Source organism: Heterocephalus glaber, unplaced genomic scaffold (genome assembly GCF_053883595.1).
Source record: "Heterocephalus glaber isolate CG9 unplaced genomic scaffold, H.glaber_assembly_v1.0 deba00001733, whole genome shotgun sequence".
NCBI lineage: Eukaryota > Metazoa > Chordata > Mammalia > Rodentia > Bathyergidae > Heterocephalus > Heterocephalus glaber.
The window spans coordinates 17,461,371-17,487,624 of NW_028258444.1; the positions used below are offsets into that span (position 1 = coordinate 17,461,371).

Genomic DNA, 26,254 nt, shown 5'->3' on the forward strand with positions numbered 1-26,254 from the left:
TACAATAGAAATGCTGAACCAGCTGGAACAGAGGTTAGGTAGAACTCTTGAAGACCTCGGTGTAGGAAAAGATTTTATGAACAAAACCTCAGTTACCCGTGAACTAGCACAAACAATCAACAAGTGGGATCTCTTCTTATTAAAAAGCTTCTGCACAGCAAGAGAAACCACCAGCAGTGTGAAGAGACAACCCACGATGTGGGAAAAAATCTTTACCTGCTGTTCCTCAGACAAAGGTCTACTATCTTGAATGTATAAAAGAACTTAAAAAGATCAGACCTCCCAAATTTAAAGACTGAATCTGAAAATGGGCATCTGAAAAGAAAAGACATTGCTCACACAAAGAATTAGAAATAGCAAATACACATATGAAAAAATGTTCAACATCACTGGTCATTCAAGAGGTGTAAATGTAAACAACGCTGAGATTCCACCTGACTCCAGAAAGAATGGCTGCTATCATGAAATCAACTAATAACAAATGCTGGCAGGGCTGTGGGGAAAGAGGAACCCTGCTCCACTGCTGGTGGGAGTGTAGACTTGTGAAATCACTGTGGAAATCAGGATGGAGATACCTCCAAGAACTAGGACTGGAAGTCCCATTTGACCCCGCTATTCCACTGCTGGGTATCTTCCCAAAAGAATTAAAAGTATCATACCACACTGATATATGTGCACCCATGTTCATAGCAGCACAGTTTGTAATAGCTGAAACTTGGAAACAGCCCAAATGCCTATCAACTGGAGACTGGATAAAGAAAATGTGTGTGTGTGCTTTTTAAAAAATAAAATGGAGTACTACTCAGCCATAAAAAATGGAAAATTAGAGACATTTATAGCTAAATGGATGCACATTGAGGCGATACTCTTAAGTGAAATAAATAGGACACATATGTGTAAATACCGAATAGTTTCTCTAGTGTGAGAAACTGAAGGCATAAATGAGGACTAAAAGGTATAACATATAATGTGAAATAGGAAGAAAAGGGGCAAAGGGGAAGGGTAAGTGGGAGGGGTAGGGGAAAGGAAAGAGAGGAATGGAATTAATATGAGAAAATGAAAAAAAGGAAACAAAGTCTTTGTAAATAGGGAGGGATGGAGGAGTTGAAGGGAGGGCAGGGGAAGGGGGAAAAATAAGAATCAAGAGAGATTATGTAAAGGTGCAAATTTCCAATGATGAATGTCATTATATTGTATACCTAAAATGTACCAATAAAATAAAATTTAAAAATATTAACCTTCCAAATTATTTGTGGCTAGTATACAGAAATACCATTGATGTGTGTATAGATATTTTGTGACTTTGTCAAACTCATTTATTCTAATGGGTTTATGTAGATTTCTTAGGATTTTATATGTGCACAATTGTGTTACCTATTGTTGATTACAAGCTTCCTTAATATTTTCAATATTTATTTAGATACAGTACTTTCTATTTCCTATGTTTTACGTATTTTTTTTTTCATCTTAGACTTATTTCTGGGTTTGTTTTCTTATTCCTTAAGGACAAGTACAGTTTTAATTCTTCCTTTTCTCTCTGTATGCTTCCAATTTGGTTTTTTTTCTTGTTTTATTACACTGGCTAGAAGTCCAATGTATTGGATCACAGTGCTAAGAGTGGAAATACTTCTTTTCTTCTCCACCCAAAGGAAAAAGTTTCCAACATTTCATCTTTTTTATGTTCTCAATTTTTATTTTAAAAAAAAATTTATTTACTTATTAGTACATGTTTGCAGTACATAATGTTTGCAGTACATAATGTTTGCCTTCCTTGTGGGGAGTTGGTACATATATATATGATGCATCTTAATTCCTTTTTTTATCCACTTTACCTTCCCTCTCTTCCCCTCCATCCATCTCCTGATCCCTTTCCTTTTTTTGAACGTTTGTAGTACACAATGTTTACATTCCTTATGTAAAGTTGGTACATGTACATGAAACATGTTCATTCCTTTTTTCATCCCCTTTCCCTCTCCTTCCTCCTATTTACTTCCATTGTTGATCTCTTTCCCCTTTGAGAAAGATCTATTTCCCTACTTCCTATTACCTATCTTTCACTTTGTTCTTTATTTATACTTTGGGTTTATCAGATAAGAGAAACCTTGTGCTATTTAAGCTTGTGTGTCTAACTTATGTCACTTAACTTATGGTCTTAAGGTGCATCCAACATTTCAGCTTAAGTATGATATGAACTATATATGGATTTTTTAATAATTCCATTTGTTAGATTGAAATCTACCTTTATCTCTCATTTCAAATTTATATTCTAAAAATATGCATTATACCTCTAAAGATTTTTAAATTTCTTATTTCTTTACTTCATTAATTTTTGTTTTATCTGTATTTCTTATGCTTTATTTTCTTTGCTATATTGTTCTAGCTTTTTGGATTAGGAATTTGATTTATTTTTATTCTTTCATTTTTATTAATATAAATGTTTAAGGGTATGAAACTTTCTCTGCTCAGTACTGTAAATGTACTCTATAAATTGTCAAATATCATATTTTCATTATAATTAATTTTTAGAGATTTTGTTACTTTGGTTTTATGTCCCTTGGCACTTTGGAGTTTAATATAGTCTAACATTTCCTAGTTCAATAAATTGTTATTTATTTCTAACTTTATTACATTAAGATTAGAGAGTAATTTTTGTTATATTTTAATTTTTATATTATATGTTTAGTAATTGTATAATTTTATGTAATTGTGTAAAATTTTATAAGAGCAGAAATTTTATACTCTAAAATTTTTTAACAATATACTTTTTTTTGTACCAGGGGTCTAACTCGGGACCTGGCGCCTGTGAGGCAGGCAGCGGAACCACTGAGCTAAATCCCTGGCCCAACAATATACTTTTAATAATAATAATTGTCATAGTTAATGTTTTCTGGCTTGAATTCTACATTGTTATCTTGAATATAACCTTGCTTTATTCTTTTTTCTATTTGTGTGGTGCACATGTTCCCAGTTTCTTATTTTTAGCCCTTTGAATCATGGTTTGTTTAGATGTATCCCTTACATACAGCATAGACTTAGGTCTTGCTGTGTGGGTCAATTATAAAATTTTTTTTTTTAATGGAAGGTTTAAAGCCATTCACATTTATTGATAAAGCTGACCAGCAAAGTACTTTTATGTCTTTCTTGACTCTGTTTTTTCTCTATGTAATGTCCTTTTGTTTTCATGTAACATTATCCAACTCTGTATTATTTTTCAGTGTATAATGTTTTTTGACTCTCCCCTGTTGCCTACAAAACTATCAATGAGCCTATTCTACTCCCTTTATCTCCTTCTCCCATTTTTAGCCTTATTCTCCTGTATTTGTCTTTTCCTTTGTTTTGTCCTTCGTTTTACAACTAAATATAGTGAATGCCTACTAGTCATTTTGCTGATATTCTACCATTCACCTTTGGTTAAATAAATCTCAAACCACGGTACATTTCTCACAAAGAATTCATGTATTATTACAGGACCCACTGAGATTTTTCATGTTCAAAATATTTTGAAACACTGACGCTCAAAGTAAAATCTGGTTGCATATAAATCTTGGCTCACACTTTCTTTGCTTTAGTTTCCTGAACGTGCTACTCCCTTTGTTTTTCTTTGCTTTGTATATTGCTGTTGAACAGTGTGACTAACTCTCTCTTGCCTTTTTAGGTTAATTTGAAATTCTTCCCTGATGAGTCCCTGAGTATATTTTCTTGATCTTTCTAGTTTACACTTGTTTACTTGTTGGTATTCTATGGGTTCTTTCAATGTGTAAATTCAACTTTCTAAACGTTCTCTGAGATAGTCTTTGATTATCATTTTAAATAAGTATTCGATTTCATTGTCTTATTTTTATTTCTGAAACTCCAATTGCACATACATTGAATCTTATTTGCCTTCATTCCATTTAATTAATTTTTTAACTACTTTTACATTTTTAAAAGTTTCATTTCAATTTTGTTGGCTGTTTTCTTGCATCGACCTCTATTAAATTTTATTTTGATGTATCATTCCTAAGGCAACTTGCAAATTCATTTTTATATTTTATATTTGAGGTTTTGTGCCTTTTTTTGTCTTCCTTTTCTGAATTCAATCATGTCTAGTTTCATTTCTATTTTTTGTTCATTTCTAAAGTTTCGGAATTTCTAATTCAAATTACTTTTATATAAAAATGACAGAATATTTAATATTGTTTGAATTATTGTATTACAGTTTTCTTCTGCTTATTGCTTGTTTGAAGAGGAAGATTTTCAAAGGCTGAAATGTTTTCACTATTTTTTGCTTTCTTCCTAGAGTAATGAGAAATGGTCTATTGTGCTTAGACTTTGTATTTATTTTTCTAATTAGAGTTATTTTGAATTAATAGCACTGTCTTCTAATTATGCTGAGGCATAACCTCTGTCTCTATTTTTATCTCTCCTTTTCTCCATTGTTCCTATATTGTTTTGGAGTATGTGTGAAAAGATTGAATTTTAACTAACCATTATTATTCTGTGGCTATAAAATTTCAAAGGAATTTTTTTTCAAAACCAGGCTAACATAGACAAGTTTCTATGTGATTTTCCTCTGTCAGTGGAAAAATATTTGCCTTGTGTATTCTTTTACTCATGTATAGACCTTTGAGGGAATAAGCTTTGGTGATGATATCATTTTTAATTCTCCACGTTGGGTAGGTCTAAGCCTTTGGTTCCTGTTCTAGAATAATGATCTGAACCCTTTTGTCAAGATCTGCAAACATACCCTGAAAAAAATGGCATTAGCTCCTAATTGTTGTTCTGCTCTTTATCTTTTCCTTTGTTTTTCTCTACTGAAGATTCTTCTTGTTTTTGAAAGTTCAGTAAACATTTGATAGGATATAAAAGTGTTTTATTTAGCATTGCTGTGTTTTTATAGGTGTGTGTGTGTGTACTGGTAGTGGAAAGATAATTCAGAAATGGAAAGTTTTTTCCCAAATAATTTATTTATTGAGAAATTGTATGTAATTGATGAGCCAATACTGACACATTTTTTTACTAAAGCCCATAGAGATGATTCACTCTGTGTTGTACATTCTACAAGTTTGGACAAATATATAATGACTTGTATTAACCATTACAGTATGATACTGAATAATTTCTTCTTTCTCTCTCTCTCTCTCTCTTTCTTTCTTTCTTTCTTTCTTTCCTTCTTTCTTTCTTTCTTTCTTTCTCCTTCCTTCCTTTCCTTCCTTCCTTCCTTCCCTTCCCTTCCCCTTCCTTCCTTCCTTCCTTCCTTCCTTCCTTCTTTCTTTCTTTCTTTCTTTCTTTCTTTCTTTCTTTCTTTCTTTCTTTCTTTCTTTCTTTCTTTCTTTCTTCTTTCTTTTTTTCCCCATTAAGTTCATCGGTACATTTTAGGTATAAAATACAGTTACATACATCATTGGGATCTTGTACCATTACATGAATATCTTGGTTCTTATTTTTTTCCCCTTCCCCTGCCCTCCCTTCACCCCCTCCACCCTTCCCTATTTGCCAAGATTTTGTTTCCATTTTTTTCCTTTTCTCATATTTTTTCTTTTCCTTTCTTTCTTTTCCCCTACCCCTTCCACTTCCCCTGCTCCTTTAGACCTTTACTTCCTATTACACAATATCAATTATACATTTTTAAAATTAAAATATCAAGATCTAGGAGACATTACCACAGATTTTACAGAATTTAAAAGGATATAGAGAGCATATTTCAAAAATCTGTTTTGAAATAAATTTGACAACTTCTAAGAAGTACCTTGGAAGATAAATTAATGAAACTAACTCTGGAGGAAATATAAAATTTGAATAGCTCCTATTAAAGAAAGTATATTCCTAGCTTGAAAACCTACCTATTTGACAGCAGCAGGCTCATATACATTTTAACTGATAAATTGTATCAAACATTTAAAGCAGAAAAAAGAAGAAACACTTCTCCCCTCATTTTAGGAAATCAACATTGTGCTAATCTTAAAACTGGATAAAGATAATAGAAGAAAAAAGTATGAACATAGATAGAAATTTGTTTAACAAAACAAACTCTTAGAAGTCACATCTGGCAGACACTGAATAATTTCACTGCCTTAAAAACCCTATGCCTCCATTCCTCCCTTACCCTCTTGGCAACCACTGATTTTTTTTTACTGTCTCCATAACTTTGCCTTTCCAGAGTTCGTATAGTTGTAATCATACAGATAAAGCCCTTTCAGATTGCCTTCTTTGATTTAGGAATAAGTAGTTAAGTATCCTCCATCTATTTTTATGGCTTCATAGCTCATTTGTATTGTTGATAATATCACACTGTATGACTATACCATAGCTTGTTTACCTATTCACCTACTGAATGACATCTAGGTTGCTTCCAAGTTTTCTGAGTAAAGCTACTATAAAGATTTGTGTGCAATTTTCATATCATTCCAGTTGATACTACAGAGTATAATTGCTGGATTATATGGTAAAAGTATATTTAGTTTAGTAAGAAATTGCCAAACTAAATTCCAAAGTGACTGTGCCATTTTGTATTTCTATTAGCAGTGAATGAGTTGCTTTTGCTTCACATCCTTGCAAGCATTTGTGTTTTTAGTGTTTTGGATTTTAGAAATGTAGTGATATCTCACTGTTGTTGTAATTTACAATTCTGATGTTGAGCATATTTTCATAAGCTAGTTTCCTATGTGAATATCTTCTCTGGTGAGGTGTCTGCTTATATTTCTGCCAATTTTAAAATCAGGTGTGTTAGTTTAGATCTGGAATGTCCCTCAATAGTCTCATGTGTTAAGAGGTTGAACTTTTGGAAGGTGACTGGATAATAGAGGTGCTATACATTTATGTGTCCTTTAATATCCTTCCTCAGTGTTTTATAGTTTTTATCATAAAGGTCCTATATATACTTTGTTAGATCGATATTTTAGTGTTTCATGGTTTTGGTGCTGTTATAAATGGTGCATTTTACAGTTCAGTTTTCAATTGTTCATATCTTGTATATAGAAATACAGTTTACTTTGTATATTGCTCTTGCTGAACTCACTTATTTTTCATATTCCTTGAGATTTTCTGTCAGAAACCATGTTATCTATGACTAGACAGTTTTCATTTATTTCTTTCTAGTCTGTGTGCTTTTTTTTATTCCTCCCTCCCTCCACCTCCTCTCTTTTCCACACAGTCACTTTTTAGTTTTGTTTTTCACATTGACTTTATTTCACTGGCTAGGACCTCTTGTATGGTATTGAATGAGAGTGATGATAAGAGATAATTTTGCCATTTCTCAGTCTTAGGGTGAAAGGGTTCAGTATGTTATTATTGGGCATAGTATTTTCTGTGAACTCTTTGTAGATGCTCTTTCTTACATTGAAAAGCTTTCTTTCTACACAGAGTTTGTCAACAAGTTTTATAATGAGTGAGTGTTGAATTTTATTAAACGCCTCTTTTGCACCTATGAGATGGTCCCATGGATTTCCTCCTTAAACCCATTATGTGGTGAATTACATTAGTTAATTTTAAACTATTGAATGAATCTTGCATTCCTGGAACAAATCTCTCTTGGTTGTGATATATTATCACATTTGCATAATTCTGGATTCAATTTGCTAGTACTTTGTAAAAGATTTTTGTATTTGTGTTAAAGAGAAGTTTGGTTTTAGCCAAGTCTTTTTTTTTTTTGGAAATGTCTTTGCCTCATTTTACATTCTACCTTAATAAAATTAATTAATTCCTCCTTCTTAAGAATTTGAAAAAAATTAACAGCATTTTTCTCTTAAATATTTGATGGATTTCAGTGAACTAATATGTGCTTGTGTTTTGTTTCAGTATTTTCAATTCTGGATTTAATCATTTATGAAATAATATATAATTGATTTCTTTTTAGTAATATTTGGTTGTTGGTGCTTTATAAGAAATTTTTCTATTTTATTTAAGTTGTTGGCTATGTGAGCACAAATTATAATTTCATTATTATCCATTTCATACTTATAGGCTCTGTAGTAATATTTTTTCTCTTTCATTCCTGATATTGGAAATTTTGTCTTTTTTGGTTTTTTTGGTCTGTGTGGTTGGAGATTTGCTAATATTATTGGTCTTTTAAATCAACCAGCTTTTGATGTTATTGATTTTCTTCTACATTTGTTTTCAGTTATACTAATCACATTAAATTATTCTCTTATCATCTTATTTTCTTCCTTATGCATTATTTGTGCTTAATTTATAGTTTTAGGTTTTCTTAAGGATGAAGGTTAATTAATTAAATTAGAACCTCTCTTCTAGCATAAGAAATTGTGCATAACTTTCCTTTAAAACATAACAAATACATCTCCTAAATTTTGATATGCTGATTTTTAGTTTTTGTTCAATCAAAAGTAGTTCTAATCTTTCTTGTTATCTTTTCTTCATTCACAGATCATCAAAACCTTTTTAGTAATCTGAGGATGTTCTAGATGTCTTTCTGTTATTGGTTTCTAATGGTATTTTATTAGGGTTAGCTAATACAATTTGAATGATTTCAATTTTTTTTTTTTTTTTTTTTGGTCCCGGGGATCGAACTCGGGTCCTTGAGCTTGCGCAGCAGGCAGCGAAACCACTGAGCTAAATTCCCTGCCCATGATTTCAATTTTTAAAAATTTCTTATTGCCCAAGTAAAGTAAATCTTGGTGAATTTTTTAGCATACTTGCAAAGAACATGGGACATGTTCCATAGATGTCTGTTGGGTTAATAAAATTGTGTAGTATTTTGGAATTTTCTGTCAACTTATATTGATTGCTGAGATATTCCCAACTATATGTGTCTCTTTCTCCTTTTAGTTTTATTCATTTTTGTCTCATGTATTTTTGAAACTTTTTCTTAGGTGCACATGCGTTCATCTTTTTTTTTTTTTTTTCCAGTATCGGGGATCGAACTCAGATCCTCGCACTTGTGCAGCAGGCAGCAGGTAGCAAAACCACTGAGCTAAATCCCCGGCCCAAGTGCACATGCGTTTAGAATTGTCATCATTTTTCACTGAAGTATTTCTTACTTTGTATTGTGTTTATATAATTACTCCAGCTTTCTTTTGCTTGCTGTTTGCATTGTGCATATTTTTACATTTGATAGTTTTTGTGTGTATACAAACAGTTTGCATTTAATATAATTAATGATACAGCTGGATTAAAATGAATCATATCAGCAGTTGTTTGCTATTTGTTCCATTTGGGGTTTTTGTCATTTCCTTCTCTCTTTCTGCCTAATTTTGTATAGATTATTTTCTATGATTCTGTTTTAGTTTTATTATTGGCTTATAATTTCTTCCTCTCTAAATTTTAGTGGTTGCCTATAATTTTTAATAGACACATACAGTTAATCATACTACCTTTAAATAGTATTATATCACTTCACATGTAGAGTAATAACTTTATAACAGTATATTACTAATTCCTCCCTCTCATTCTTTGTGGATCATTGTATCACTTACTTTTCCATGTGCTCAAAATGCATAGCACATTGGTCATGTACTTTAGATTTTATATAGTCCCATGAAATGATTAACAGAAAAATATCTTTTTTTATTAATCACCACATTAACAATTTCCACAGATCTTTGTGGGGGTCCAGATAATGTCTGGTATTGTATTCCTTCCTTCTAAATAACTTTCCTTAATATTTCCTGTGGAATAGGTCTGCTAGTGACAGATTCTCTCAGATTTGGTTAGTAGGAAAACTATATTTCTCTTTCATTTTAAAAGGCATTTTCCCTTGGCATAGAATTCTACATTAACTTTTTGTATTTTAGTATTTCAAAGATATTACTATGTTAATTTCTAATTAGGTCATTTTAATCTCTTGATTAATTTTAATATATTGTTCTTCCATCTGTAATGTGCATTTTTCCTCTGATTTCCCTCAAGATTTTCTCTTCATTTTTGATTTTCCCGTGTCTTATGGCTTGTATCTAGATGTACCCTGAAACCCTCGTGAGGTCATAGGTGGGGCTTTTTCACAGGCGGCTGGATCTAGAGTGTGTGATGCTGGGATTAAGGGGGTGTGGTTATTACATTAATCCATGGATTGGTCTAGAAGAGTCCTGGGTGTGAGTGCAACCTGACCTCGTGGCTGGTAGCCTAGATACACTGTAAAGGGTCAGAAAGAAGCTGCTGTTACTGCTTGTTACTTGTCGCTTGCTGCCATGCTGCCATCTGCCTTCTGCCTGCCCTGCACTGCCATGAATCATTTCTCCTCTGTGATGTCCCTCTGCCATGACACCCCACCTGGGGGCTATCCAACTCTGAACTGAAACCACTACAAACTGAGAGCCAAGGAAACCTTTCCTCCTTTAAATTTCAGTGTTGGGTATTTTGTCTCAGCAAAGAGAAAAGTAATGAAGACACCATGTTTGAATATGATGCATATAATTGTGTATAACAGTGTGTGTTGGTATTCATAATTTTGTGATTCTCTGAGCTTCTTGGATCTGTAGCTTTGACATCTTTCATTATTTTTTAAAAATTCTCAGCTATCATCTCTTCAATATTTTTCTACTCTCTTCTATGTTCTTCTGTAATTATAATTGCATATATGTTAGGCTATTTGATGTAATATAGTTCTTGCATATTCTGTTTATTTTTATTTCCTTTTTTCATTCTTTCTTTCAAGTTTTAGCAATTTCTACTGACCTATCTTCCAGTGCACTTGATTTTTTTCCTTTTAGTTATATACAGTCTATTGTGAGGCCATTAAAGGCACTTTTTCACCACTGTTGCCATAAATTTTTAAGAAATTTTTTCTGTCTGTGGTTCTTTTCCTAATTTCCACCTCTGTTCTGAAGTTACCAAAAGTGTAATGAATATTGCTTATCTTTGCCATAAGGCTTTCAACATATTAATTCATTGTTTGAAATTGCATGGCAAGCCAAAAGTCTAGCTCATTTTTAAAAATTACTTTTAAATATATCTCTTAATTGTGGGTTCAAAGACAGACACTGTATGTAAAACAGAAGAGATTATAGTATTGTTGAAAAATGGCTGGCTCTATCTAATATGTATAATTTGAGAAAAATCTTCAAGTGACCTTGTTTGTTTTTTAAAAAATTTATTTTATTGATGTATTTACAATATGACATTCATCATTGGAAATTTGTACCTTTACATAACATTTCTTGGTTCTTATTTTTCCCCCCTTCCCCTGCCCTCCCTTCAACCCCTCCACCTCTCCCTATTTACAAAGACTTTGTTTACATTTTGTGATTTTCTCATATTAATTCCACGCTCTTCTTGCCTTTCCTCTACCCCTCTGATTTCCCTTTCCCCTTTGCCCCTTTTCTTTCTATTTCACATTATCTATTTTACTTTTTGGTCCTTACTTACACTTTCAGTTTCTCACAAATACTATTTCTCACAAAACTATTTGGTATTTACACTTGTCCCCTATTTATTTCACTTAAGAGTATGGCCTCAATGTGCATCCATTTAGCTATAAATGTCTCTAGTGTTTCATTCTTTATGGCTGAGTAGTACTCCATTTTATTTTTAAAAACCCTCACATTTTCTTTATTCAGTCTCCAGTTGATGGACAATTCGGCTGTTTCCCAGTTTTAGCTATTACAAACTGTGCAGCTATGAATATGGGTGCACATATATCACTGTGGTATGATTCTTTTAATTCTTTTGGGAAAATACCAGCAGGGAAATAGCTGGGTCAAACGGGACCTCTAGCCCTAGTTCTTTGAGGTATCTCCATACTGATTTCCACAGTGGTTGCACCAGTCTACACTCCCACCAACAATGGAGAAGGGTTCCTTTTTCCCCACAGCCCCGCCAGCATTTGTTGTTGGTTGATTTCATGATAACAACCATTCTTTCTGGGGTGAGGTGGAATCTCAGTGTTGTTTTCATTTGCATCTCTGGAATGACCAGTGACGTTGAACATTTTTTCATATGTGTACTTGCTATTTGTACTTCTTTGAGAAATGTCTGTTCATTTCAGATGCCCATTTTTGGATTAGGTCTTTAAATTTGGAGGGTTTGATTTTTTAAAGTTCTTTATATATTGTAGATAGTAGACCTTTGTCTGAGAAACAGCTGGTAAAAATTTTTTTCCACATTGTGGACTGTGTTTTCACGCTGTTGGTGGTTTCTCTCATGCAGAAAACTTTTCGATGAGATCTCACTTGTTGATTCTTTTTGCTAGTTCACATGCAACTGAGGTTTTGTTCATCAAATCTTTTCCTACACCGATGTCTTCAAGAGTTCTACCTAACCTCTGTTCCAGCTGCTTCAGCATTTCTGTTTTAATATTTAGATCTTTAATCCATTTTGATTTTAGTTTAGTGCATGGTGAGAGATATAGGTCTAGTTTTAATCTCTGGCATGTTAAAAACCGCTTTTTCCAGCAACATTTATTAAAGAGGCTATCTTTCCTCCAGTGAGGGTGTTTGGCTCCTCTGTCAATGATGAGGTGGCTGAGTATGTCTGGAGTTGTTTCTGCATCTTCTAATGTATTCCACTGGTGGTCAGGTTTTTCTTTGCCAGTACTATGCTGTTTTTATCACAGCAGCTTTGTAGTATAGTTTCAAGTTGGGGTTTGTGATATCCCCTACCTTGTCTTTGTTGCATAGAATTGCTTTTGCTATTCTAATGAATTTTTGGATTGATTTCTCAAGGTCTGTGAGTATGCCTCTGGAATTTCAGTTGGTATTGCATTGAATCTATATAGCAGTTTTGGAAATATGACCATTTTCACTGTATTGTTTCTTCCTACACAGGAGCAAGGAATATCATTCCATTTTCTGATATCCTCTTAAATCCCTTTTTTCAGGGTGCTGTAGTTTTCAGACTAGAGGTCTTTTTACTTCTTTTGTTAGACTGATTCCTAGGTATTTCATTTTTTGGATGTTATTATGAAAGGAGTTGTTTTTCCAGTTCCTCTCTCAGTGAGTCTGTTGTTCATGTACAGGAAAGCAATTGATTTTTGACTGTTGACCTTGTATCCAGCTACTCTACTGAATTTGACTATTAAGTCCAGAATACTTTTGGTGGAGTTCTTAGTGTCTTCTATATAGAGTATCATGTCATATGTAAATAATGACAATTTAACTTTGCTTCCTATCTTTATTCCTTTTATTTCTTTCTCTTGCCTAATTGCTGTGACTAATGTTTCCAAAACTATATTGAACAGGAGTGGTGATAGTGGATGTTCTTTTCTTGTTCCTGATTTTAGTGTGTATGATTTCAGTTTTTGACTATTTAGTATGATATTGGCTGTTGGTTTTTCATAGATGGCTCTTATCAGGTTGAGGTAGAAACTGTCTATTCCAACGTTTTGTAGGGTTTTTAAAAATCATGAATGCACGTTGGATTTTATCAAATGCTTTTTCTGCATCTATTCAAATGATCATGTGGTTTTTGTCCTTGGCTCTATTAATATAGTGTACTACATTTATTTATTTGTGTATGTTGAAGCATCCCTGCATCCCTGGGAAGAATCCCACTTGGTCAGGGTGTGTGACCTTCTTGATAATCTTCTGCATTCTGTTTGCCAGTATCTTATTGAAGATTTTTGCATCTATGTTCATTAGTGAGATTGGCCTATAGGTCTCTTTTTTTGGTTGGGTCTTTCTCTACTTTTGTAATCAAAGTGATGCTTGTTTCATACAATGAATGTGGGGGTAGCACTTCCCTTTCAATTTCATTGAAGAGTTTAAACAGTAGTGGCAATAGTTCTTCTTCAAATGTCTTGTAGAATTGAGCAGTGAAACCATCAGGTCCCGGGCTTTTCTTAGTTTGTAAGTTTTTATTTACATTTTCAATTTCATTGGTTGATATTGGGCTGTTTAGAATTTTTGGGTCTTCTTTATTCCACTTTGGTAATTCATATGTATCTAGGAATCTGTCCAAGTCTTCTGTATTTTCCATTTTATTGTTGTATAGGTTCTCAAAGTAGGTATTGATGATCCTCTGGATTTCTGTTGGGTCTGTTGCAATTTCACCCTTTTCATTCCTAATTGCATGGATTTGGGTCTTTTCTTTCCTTGTATAAATAATGTTGGCTAAGGATTTGTCTTTTTTTTTTTTTTATTCTTTCGAAGAACCAAATCTTTGCTTCATTGATTTTTTTGTATCATTCTCTTAGTCTCCATTGCATTGATTTCTGCTCTGATCTTTGTAATTTCCTCCCTTATATGAGCTTTGGGTTTGGCCTGCTCTTCTTTTTCTAGAACCTTGAGGTTCAGCATCAGGTTGTTTAATTGGTGTCGCTCTGTTTTCCTAATAAGAGTATTCACCCCTATGAATTTCCATCTTAAGACTGCTTTCATTGTAACCTATATGTTGTGTTGACATTGTCATTTAATTGTAGAAACTGTCTGAGTCCTTCTTTAATTTCCTCTGTGACCCATTGGTTATTCAGAAGTGTGTTGTTCTAGTTCCATGTGTTTATGAAATTCTTGTGGTTTCTTTTGCTATTGATCTCCAATTTCATAGCACTATGGTCTGATAATAGATATAGGATAACTTCAGTTTCTTTGCACTTTCTTAAATATGTTCTATGAATAAGTATGTAGTCTATTTTGGAGATCAACCATGTGCAGCTGAGAAGAATGTGTATTCTGATTTTGTGGGGTGGAACACTCTGTAAACATCTGTTAAGCCCATTTGTTCAAGGTTTTGATTGAGTTCTAGTATTTCATTGTTTATTTTCTGTCTAGTTGGTATATCTATTTGTGACAGTGGGGTATTGAGGTTCCCCACTACTATTGTATTAGTGCTTATTTGATTTTTCATGTGCATTAATATTTGTTTTATATAGTTGGGCACACTAGTATTTGGTGCATATATATTTATGATTTTCATCTCTTCTTCTTGGATTGTTTCCTTTTCAAGGAAATAGTGTCCTTTTTTATCTCTCTCTCTCTTTTTTTTGGTACCGGGGATCGAACTCGGGTTCTTGCGCTTGCGCAGCAGGCGGCAAAACCACTGAGCTAAATCCCCGGCCCCTTTCTTTATCTCTCTTAATCAGTGTTGGTTTGAAATCCATTTGATCTGCAAAGAGGATAGCTATTCCTGCTTTTTTTCAGGTTTCTGTGACATGGAGTATTGTTTTTCACCCTTCAACTTTCAGTGTATGAGTTTCTTTTTGAATTAAGTGTGTTTCTTGTATGCAGCATATTGTTGGATCTTGCTTCTTGACCAATTCTGCCAGTCTATTTCTTTTGATTTGTGAATTGAAACCATTGGCATTGATGATTATAACTGATATATATTGACTTATCCTTGTCATGACCATTTCCTATTGTTGGATTCTGCCCCTTTGCATTTAATTTCTTGTCTTGCCTGATGGATTCATTCTGCTGGGCTTCCTGAGGTTGTGATCCTTATTGTCTTCTCCTACGATATTGTTTAAAATTTTTTGGAGGGCAGGTTTTGTATTCATGAAGTTCCTCAGGTGCTCTTTGTCATGAAAGTATCTTATTTCTCCATTAATTTTGAGAGATAATTTTGCAGGGTAAATCAGTCTGGGTTGGAGGTTGTTTTCCTTTAGGGCTTGAAATACATCACTCCAGGCTTTTCTTGCCTTGAAGGTTTGTGTTGAGAAGTCTGCTGTGATTCTGATGGGCTTTTCTTTTGTATGTGATTTGTTTCTTTTCTCTAACTGCTTGCAGAATTTTGTTCTTTTGTTGAGTTTCTGGAATCTTAACTATTACATGCCTAGGTGTAGATTTTGTTTTGATCACAGCTAGTTGGAGTCCTATATGTCTCACTTATCTGTATGTCAAGTTCTTTTCCCCTGCTTGGGAAATTTTCTGCCATTACTTCAGTGAACAGTTTTTTTATGTTGTTTGCCCTTTCTCCTGTTTTTTCATTGACTCTGATCAGTCTTATGTTATTCTTCTTAGCATTTTTTAGTAGCTGCTGGATTGATTTTCATGGTCCCATACTATTTTTAAGAAATGTTTCTTTTCCTGGTTACTATTTGCAATCCTATCTTCTATATCTTAAATTCTTTCCTCATTTTGGCTCATTCTGCTTTGTAAATTTTCAATGGAATTTTTAATCTCCTGGAAATCTGTTTGCATCTGTTTTATGGATTCTATTTGTTTCCTATGTTGGGATTCCATCATGTTCCTCAGCTCCTCTATTTTTTTTAAATCTGTGTCTGCTCTAGATTTATTAATCATGTCTTGCACTATGGGCACAAGCTCTGCTGTTATCTGAGAAATTATTTCTGATTTCATTTTTCCTATGTACTCTTTTATTGCCAGTTTAGGGAGTCCAGTTGGATGACTATCAGATTGTTCCATCTCATTGGCCTTTGGGGTTGTCTTTGGTGATCTGGAAGTCTGGTTTTGAGACTTGTTTATGTGTCTTCTCATTTCAACAGAAGAAGCTTGGCCCACCTTTGTTGAGGGAAGTTTTTGGTTTCCTGGTGGTCTTCAATTCTCAGAAAGCCACCTAATGGCCTTTTCTCTGCTGCTCACCATTGCACCAATTCCTGGGTTCAGAATGGTGGCCTTTTGGATCCAAGAGCTGACCTGTTGTCTGAGTGTGGTTCTGGCTGGGGCCTGTGCATACTTGAGATAGTATCTAGGCATGCCTCTGACTAGGGCCTGTTCCCCTATGTAGCTATTGTCTGGTAGGGGCTTTGGCTGGAGATTGTGCACCCCTAACTCACCTCGTTTTTTTCTTCTAGCTCTGACCTCAATTCTTTGCTCTTTTTCAAAGAAATTTAAAAATTCTCTATATAGGCTGTCTTTACATCTCTATTTTTTTCTTCAGTGTATTGTAATCTGGCTTTCATCTCATTTCCTCCAAAATACCTCATCAAGATTGCTTATCTATCCTCATTTTTTTCAGCCTCTCTGTTTAATACTCTTTTCTTTTTGGAACAACTTCTTATGATAAGACAAACACATGCACAAGAGCTCTTCTTACTCTTCTTTTTTTTTTTTTTTTTGCACTGGGAATCGAACTCAGGACCTTGCACTTGTGAGATTGGCGGTGGCACCACTGAGATAAATCCCCAGCTCTTCTTACTCTTCTTTTTCTCAAGAAAATTTTAATCTTATGGAGGGTAGGAGTATGCCTGACTTTAAAAAAAAAAGGATTTTTTTCAGGCCTCCTGCTTATAGTGATGGCCACTTGATCAAGTCCTGGCCAATGAAATAGACATAAACAAATTTTCTGGGTGGGACTTTTTTGAAAGGGATGGGAGATGACTCAGCTTGGTTTTACAGGTGAAAGGTATGAATGCAGTTTTTTAAAAAGATGGATATTTAAGCATTCTTTGAATTATCTCAACATGTTTCTTTATGTTAAAATTAGGTTCTTGGTTGTTACTTTCTCAATTTAGCTAATTTATGGACTTACAGTATCCTTAAGGAAGTTTGGATAAGATGAGTCTGGAAGGAAAGAAGCAGAAGTTATCTCAAGTAATGCTAATATGGATAGTCTTGGGTAACTTTGCGTCTGAGAAATTGCAGTCTTCTTTTTTTTAATTTTAATTTTGTATTAGTATATGTTTGCAATACATAATAATAATGACATTCTTTGTGGGGAGTTGGTACATGTACATAACACATCTCAATTCTTCTTTTCATCCCCTTCTTTCCTCTCTTCCCCCTCCCTCTATCTCTTGGTTCCCTTATCATCTGCAAAAGATCTATCTTCCTATTCCCTATTATTTATCTTTTATTTTGCTCTTTATTTATATTTTGGTTTCTTATGCAGCATAAGAGAAGCCATGTAATATTTAAATCTGGTGTCTGATTTATTGCTCTTAACATTTTGTTCTCAAGGTGCATTCATTTTCCTACAAATGACTCAAATCTGTCATTCTTTTTGGCAGAATAGTTCTCCATTTTGTATAAATACTACATTTTCTTTAATCTACTGATGGACATACCTCCGAGATTTAGCTATTATGAATTGAGGTGCTATAAACATGGGAATGACTATAATATGATGTCTCTAACTCTTTGGGAAGTTACTTAGAAGGGGAATAGCTGGGTCAAGTGGAATTTCTTGTTTTAGTTTTTTTAAAAACCTTCATACTGATTTTCAAATGATTATAATAGCTTATGTTTCCACCAGCATTGTAGCACAGTTCCTGATTTCCCCACAGCCTCACCAGTATTTATTATTATTTGATTTCTTGAGGATAGCCATTCTTTCTGAAGTAAGATGGAATCTCAGTGTTGTTTTAATTTACATTTCTCTAATGGTCAGAGATGTTGAACATTTTTTCATGTATTTATTGGCCATTTGCACAGGCCAATCTCTTTAATAAACATTGATGCAAAAACCCTCCACAAGAAATTGGCAAACAGAATGCAACAAATTATCAGAAAATCATACATCATGACCAAGTAGATTAATCTCAGGGATCCAAGCATGGTTGAATATATACAAATCAATAAATGTAGTACATTACATAAACAGAAGCAAGGACAAAAATCATGTGCAGTCTTATTAAACATACATTTCCTTCCTTCCTTCCTTCCTTCCTTCCTTCCTTCCTTCCTCCCTTCCTCCCTCCCTTCCTTCCTTCTTTCTTCTATATTATCTCTCCCCTAAAGAGGAGATGGAGATCTCAACTTACTCCCACTCTCAGAGCAGGTTCTTGACTTGTCGTGGAAATGACTTTCAGGACTCATCAGTGAGAAGCATAGTGTTATGTTTTGTGTCTAGATGTCACCCTAAAGCCTCATGTGGTTATAGGCTTTTTCAGAGGTGGCTTGATCTAGAGTGTGATGCTGGAATTGATTCATAATGCAATGCTAGGCTCAAGGGCACTAGGATTAAGGATATGAGTGCTATCTGCCCTAAGCCCTAAGTAATCTGAACAAGTTAAAGGGGCAGAAAGATGCTGTTAAGGCCCCTTGCTGCTTTTGTTATCTTCAGTTCATCATGAAATGTTGCCCCTCTGCTTTGTGCCACTCTGACTTGGAGCCAACCAACTATGGACTGAAACCTCTACAAACTGTAAGCTAAATAAACTGTTCCTTCCTTTAACTTGTGGGGGTCAGGTATTTGTATCAGAAATGAGAAAAGTTAGACAGAATTTGATACTAGGGAAGTGGGGTCATTGCTGTGACCATACATGACCATGTGGTTCAGGAACCTTTGGAACTTGCTTGTGGGAAAGGGAAAAGTTTGGAAGGGCTCAGAGATGCCAGATGAAAATGTAGAGCTGGAATGCCTTATTTTGTACTGTATGGGAGATTCTGGTTAGAGCTCAGAAGACCAGAAAGCTGGTAAAGACCAGGCTCAGGAGGTTTCTGCTGGGAAGAAGGACTGCATTGGCTGTTGGACTCCAGAAGATGTGTGTTATGGCTTGGCAGAAAGTTTGTCTGCATTTTGCTTGTGTCCAGAGACTGCCTGAGACTGAGATTAAGGGGAGTGGGCTAATTAATCTTGCAGAAGAAATTTCAAGGTAGTTGAATGTTAAGGGCGTAGCATGGCTACTGTTGGGGACTTTTAGCCAGATCTATGTTGATAATCAATAGCAAAGAGCCCAGCAGAATGATTTAAAAACATTGTGAATTTAGCCGGAAAGGAAGCTTCAGTAAAATTGTGGCCTAAAAAGTTAGAGCAGAAGAGATCTTGACTGCTGAGAAAGAACAGGAGAATGGAAAAGGTGACCTGAGGGCTTCGCAAGAAGCAGCAGGAATCCACCCTGTACAGCCTCAAAATTGCAAAAGTGAAATGTGAATGTTGAGAAGACAGCTCCAGAGCACCATGTCCCAGAATGGCAGCAGCCTAGAGGAGTTGTTTCTCAGGATTTGGTTCATAGGCACTGGATACCTACAGGCAACAGAGAAGAAAGCCTGGCTACTGATTGAGCTGGCAGCAGACCTTGGCATCATTCACATGGTGCTGGTTTTAGGCACATGCAGAATACAAGAGTCATGGGGTCAGGAAGGCTTTCACTCAGGTTTCACAAGAAGACTGGGAGGCCAGGCAGCGTGCCCCTTAAAGCACAGTGTATGAAGCCAAAGGTACAGTGGAGACCCCAGATGTTTGGAGAAGCCAGGAACATAGATGGCTTGAGGAAAACTGCAAGGAGGGAGCAGAGCTGGCCCAAGAGAGAAGCCATGAGAGCTACAACCAGTAGTGCCATAGAGGTGGGGCCACCCAAGCCCTTTGGAATTCACAACTTGTCACAGATTTCCAGGGATGCTAAAAGTGGAACTATGGGATTTAATGTTTGCCCTGCTGGATTTTGGAATTGTTTCACTCCCATTCCTTTGTGTCCCCCATCTGTAACTTTGGGAATGGAAATGTCTATCTTGTGCCATTTAATGTTGGAAGTGTTTAACATTCTTTTCATTTGTACAAGGGCTTGCAGCTAAGAGTTTGCCTTAAATCTCAGAAGAGACTTAGGATTGGACTTTTCAGCAAGGCCAAAACTGTTAGGACTTTGTCAACTCTTAGAGATGGACTAAACGACTTTTGTGTAAAGGAAAGTACAAGAGTCTTGGGAGGCTGTGTGCAGAATATTATCTTTTGTGTCTAGCTGTCCCCCGCAATGCCTCATGTGGTCATAGGCTTTTTCAGAGGTGGCTTGATCTAGCGTGTGTGATGCCAGAATTTATTCATGATGCAATGCTAGGCTCAATGGCACTAGGATTAAGGGTGTGAGTGCTACTGGCCCTAAGTAGTTGGGATAAAAGGAGCAAAGAGATGCTGTTAAGGTCCCTTGTTGCATTTGCTACTTATGGCCACCATCAACTGTTTGTCCTCTGCAGTGTCCCTCTGCCAAGCCACCCTGCCTTGGAGCCAGCCAATTATGGACTGAAAAATCTACAAACTGTGAGCTAAATAAACCCTTTCCCCTTTAACTTTGGGTATTGGGTATGTTTTCTCAGCAAGGACAAAAAAGTAACTAGCATACATAGATTTATTAGGCAATGTTAAGTATACACTCAAAGACAATAGCGTGGGAGTTCAAACGATATGTATATTATGGTCTGGGGCTGGGAGGGTTTATGTATTCTTGGGGGTATTCTCAAGATGAATTATCTAGGATATGTATTCCTAGTGTCTGTTATCCATTAGTGGGCTAGGTTAGGATGCAAACTATTTGCATATGTTTGAAGTGGAGAGGTATGGTACCCAATTAATAGTGCTCTTTCTTTTGGGGGTAGAAGTCTATGGAATTTGTGAGTCTATAGTATTGAAAGAAAAACAGGGGCTTAATTTACAGAGGAGAAAGGCCCATGCACAGGTTATAGGTTCATTGTATCTTTGGAATTTTGGAGTGATTTCCTGGAAGGGAACTTTGGGTAACTTTGAATGTGTCCTGAAGCTGCAGTTTTCTTAAAAGTCTAATTTTAAAATTATGGTTTTATTGACCTCCTTTCTACTTATCTTTATTTTTTCCATCTTACTTCAATTCAGTGACTCTAGGAGTCATCTTTGTTTCCTCCATTTTCCCACAATTAATTGGTCAGGAAGTCTAGGCAAATCTTTTGTACAGGTACGTATGGAATATGAGTTTTCTCTCTTATACCATAACCCAAGATGCTGTCATCTAGTTGAGCTTCAAGTATACCCTAACTAGTCTTTTCATTTTAACTTTTTCCTATCTCTTTTCCTCAACAAAAAAAGAATTATTGTAAAATGCAAATCAGTTCCTATTGTTCATTAACTTAAAAAATAACTTTACGTTGCATTTGAAATAAGATTTGAACTACTAACAATAGCAAGACATCCTCCTTCTCTGATTTTCCAATCTCACCTCATCCTGGTTCTTCTTTATTCACTGTATTTCAGAAAGTGATCTTTTCAACCTCTTTCCTATTTTATTTTCTTTGCATATGCTGTTAAATCTCTTAAGAATGCTCTTTCCTTATCTTTTGCCAAAGCTTGTTCATTCCTATCCCTTAAGTCTTAGTGTATGAACCTTTTTTTACATATTGGTTATGCTGGGGATTGAAACCAGGGCTTTCTGTATATGCTCTACTTAACTGCACCCCAGCCCAGGTGCCACCTTCTAAAATAGGCCCTTCCTGACTTTCCTTTCTTGTAGGAGAGCCTGGATCCCCAACCCTGTCTTGCAGTACCACCTGTAGCCAACCCACTGGGCCAGCCTTGTTCAAGTACCTAGACTTGCTACTTTGTTCTCCCAGACCTGGGGACCATCAAGGATGAATGACAAAGAGACATGGAGTTAGTTTAACATGCGGGTGGCCAGGGGTTCTCTTGTCTCTAGTAGGCAGAGGAGCCCCCACCATCTGGCTCACCTTCCCTTTATTCACCCAACCATGGGTACAAGCAATAAAAGTAACACAAGATTCATCTGCTTTCCAATATCCATTAGTACCTACTAAACAACTGAACCTCAGCAGTCTTAAATTTTCCTTAGAACTTGCAGTATGCAATCATCCCCGAGTGCAGCCTTTCTTCTTCTCACAGAGGAGGCCAATTAAGCCTTAATTCTCCTCTGGTCTCTGACACTTTCTAAGTTGGTTTCCCTTTTATTTTTTATCTAGCTCTTTCTTTGATTCTATGGTCACTCAAACTTTTCTATTTACTTACCTACCCCACCAGAATGTAAGCCCCATGAAGAAAAGAATCATTTCTTTGTTTCCTCTGTTTTCACTATTTCGCTATTATGTGTATACCTACACTTGACCTTGGCACTTTGTAGGGTTTATTATTATAGACAGATAGGTTAGATAGACATTAATATGCATTCAGAGGGGATTGGGCCTTCAAAGAAGTCAGCACAAAAAATAAAGACATTGGAATTGTGGCTGGAGGCAAATCTGAAGAGAGCTAGGCCTCAAGATGAGAATCAATAGCAAGATCTGCAAGCCTCCCTAGAGCTAAACAGAAATTTGAGATTATGCTATAGTTAGCACCACCTGGTCCATGTAGGCTTCAAACACACAGGTGGGTAACCAGAACATCTGGACCCATATTCCCCTCCCTTCCCCAAAATGTCTTTGTTCTTTCTGTGTACCCTTGCAATGTGCAGCTATATTTATAATCCTATGGTTGATTATAGTTTGACCCACGTTGTGATTTTGCTGTATAAATTACTCCCTGACAAACTGCCTCGGTGGCCACCCACTCAGGACCCCTACTGAAAATCCAGGAGCTATTCTTCTTTTCCAATAAAACTCTCATAACTTCTTCCTTTGGGTCATGACTTCATTCCTCTATGTTGTGAGACCACAAACTTGGCACATTTGACATCTAACAGATTAGGAGTTATATTTTTCTTATATCATCATGAAAAAAATTGTTCAATGAGTGAATGAATGAATAAACAAGATAATGGACATCTGATCCAAGCCAGTGGCCTTGTGGAAGAAAAGAGAGTAAATCTGAAATGTTGAAGACCCAGATTAAATGTCCAATTGTGAGGCTTCTCCTGACCTCTCCATCTCCAGTCAAAAACTGAGTATACTGTCTCGCTGATGAACATCTTCAAATTTCTGTTTATGTCTCATTTGTGTTTTCTTTCCAGTACTGGGGATTGAACCCAGGACCCTTGCACTGAGTTACGTCCCTAGTGCATCCCCCTACCTTTTAAAAAAATTGAGTCAGGGTCTTGTTAAGTCACTAAATTGTCCAGGCTTGGCTTGAAATTGCGTCTCCTTCTGCCTCAGTCCCCCCCCCCCCCATGCTGGAATTACAGGTGTACACCTCAGCTCAGTTGTGGTACTAAAAACAGCCTTTTATTTTTGTCATACTGATTTTTTTTTGATGATGCAATTCCTTTTAACATACTTCATTAAAACATTGCTCACAAATTAGGGGAAATCTTGTTTACCAGTACAGGATAGTGCTTATTTTACAACATGAGTTACAAGGACTGAAAAAGAATTTGGCACCATAACTCTGACAAATTCCAGACCTACTGGTTTCTAGTACTGTACTTTCAAACTACACTGTTATTTAGTATTCAAAGCTTTCATTAAGAATACCAAATCTAATAACAACTCCTAAAATGATCCAAACAAGCACACTATGTTTAACTCCTCCCGTGTTCACACACACATACTAATTTAGCTCATCAAACATAAACCTTCCCCTGCAGCTCATCATTAAGATTAAATATATAATACTATCTTTTTTGAAACAAGGTTATTAATACCAAAGCAGACTAGAACATGAATGTTAACAGGTAAAGAACCAATGATTCTTTTATTGTTTCAAATGGTTTCTAATGTTCAATAATAGTTTAAAGACTTTTTTATACAGGCCAATATTAACCTATTTTGTTTTATGAGAGAAATGTATGAACTGTACCCTTGGTTATACCCCTGCAAATAGGGCACTTTCTTAGAGAAGGGGCACATTCCTGGCATAGTACCAGATGACCGCAAGGAATGAATACAACAGAAACTTCTTTGTCCATACACACTTTACAGGTTCTTTCTTCTCGCAACCTCTTCAATTGTTCTTCCAATGACAGGCCTGAAACACCTTCTGTTGGAATATACTCCATATTCTTTTCCACAAGTCAGTTCTCATATAACACAGAATCAATTTCTTTTAGGCAGTTTTTGAAGATGCATTTCCTTTAACTAAAATTTTATCAATCAGTTCTCTTGCTTGTAAAGGTATTTGTGTTTTTTGTTTAATAATATCATGTTCCTGTTTATTAATTACATTGGCCTTTAAAAGATTATCCAGGACAGGAAGGACACTTGTCAACTGTTGAAAGAGAGCCATTCTATTCTTCTGAATTAACGACAAGTCATCTGATGCAATTTCTTCAGCTTGTCTTTCCTTCTCCTCTTCTCTTCTTTCATCTTTAGCATTAAGAAGTGCTGACCCAATCTCATTAACTGTTTTGTAGTTCTCTCTGGTGGTTAGGATTTTACTCTGAACTGTCTGCTTCACCAGGCTTCTGTTAAAACCCATTTCCAAAGCAGCTTTAACCACAGGGGTATTCATCATGATGGCGTCTTCTGAAGAACATTCTCCAGGTCCAAAATGTACAATTGGTGGATCAATATTTTCTTCTCCAGGAGTATCTGAAGTTGACAATAGTTGTTCAAGAAGATGAGGATATCTAGCTTGAATCTTATCAACAAACTCCTGCCTTTTCATGCGTATCAAGAACTCACACTTTGGAAACCACTTGGCATGCTCTACCCATGGATCATCTCCAGATTCCCAACACCTCAAACCACCATCACAATAAAAGCATTTGACATCATCATTTTGACCAACATAATAAAAACCAGCACTTGCAAGCTGCTCAGGCTGAATTGGAACAGTAGATGGCCAGTATATAAATGTTCTCATTCGAGCTGCATGTGTCTGCATGCTCAGATTTGAAATACTAAAATCTCAGCATTTCCAGAGAATTTTCCAAAAATGGGCAGTTGGGAAAATGTCTCTGATGTTCTGACATGGCATCATCCTTTGGCTCCCAGTTACTTAGCTTTCCACCACAGGCAAAGCAGGTGACCCTTTATCCAGGTCCTATATAATAAAAACCAGGTTTTGCCAAGTCTAATGGTGACAAAAAGGTTAATGGCCACATTTTGTAAGTAAGAAATCTGGCTTCTTCAGTACTCATGGCATAACTGTAGGGGTTAGTCCTCACTGGAGAGAAGTCTTCCACTGCTCTGGAGTTAAGACGGTTTGGTGAAAGGTTGGAACAAAAACCACTGAATGAGCCACTATGTTCCAAGTAGGAGATAATGAATGTATCAAGCTGTTTCTCACTGCAGAGTTATTCCTAGAGGTGGACTGCAGGCTAGCTGAAATCAGATTCTGAATAAAGCTACTGCTAGGGTATAGCTGTTCATGCTTTTCAATAGGATTGTCTCCTTGTTTCCAGTTATCCAGCATCAGGCCACAACAGAAGCATTTGACTTTGTCTTTCACACCAGTGTAATAGAAACCAGCATGAGCAAGACCCCTTTCTGAAACAGGAACACCACTGGGAAAAGTCGAATATGTAGACATTCTGTAGAGTTCACATGAAAAGTCATACTTTATTTTTTGTTTGCTGTCATTTGTCCAATTTGGCAAGATTGTACTCTCTTCCATTATATTCTTAAGTTTTTGATGTGAGGGACCTTGGACAACTCTTTGGGAAGTAGTTTTGTTCAGGAGTGCGTGACAGAACTTTTTGATGGCTAAAATTTTCACATAAAATTTCTCATCTCTTCATCCTTAGATTTTTACCACAGAAAAGGGATCAAATGACAGACTCCTACTTATGTAGAATTCACCACACCTTCTTTATGGGATTTATATCTGAGTGTACACTCAGGTACATTGAATCACTGTCCTAAATTACCAAGATACTACTTAGTACTCTTTGGGATGATTAACTCTTTTAGGTAACCCAGGT

At 35.6% G+C, this 26,254-nt stretch overlaps 1 pseudogene; it reads right to left on the reverse strand.

The window, feature by feature from the left end:
- Positions 1-24,163: 24,163 nt before the first annotated feature.
- On the reverse strand, positions 24,164-25,962 carry LOC101703211 (baculoviral IAP repeat-containing protein 2 pseudogene; annotated as a pseudogene).
- Positions 25,963-26,254: the final 292 nt, after the last annotated feature.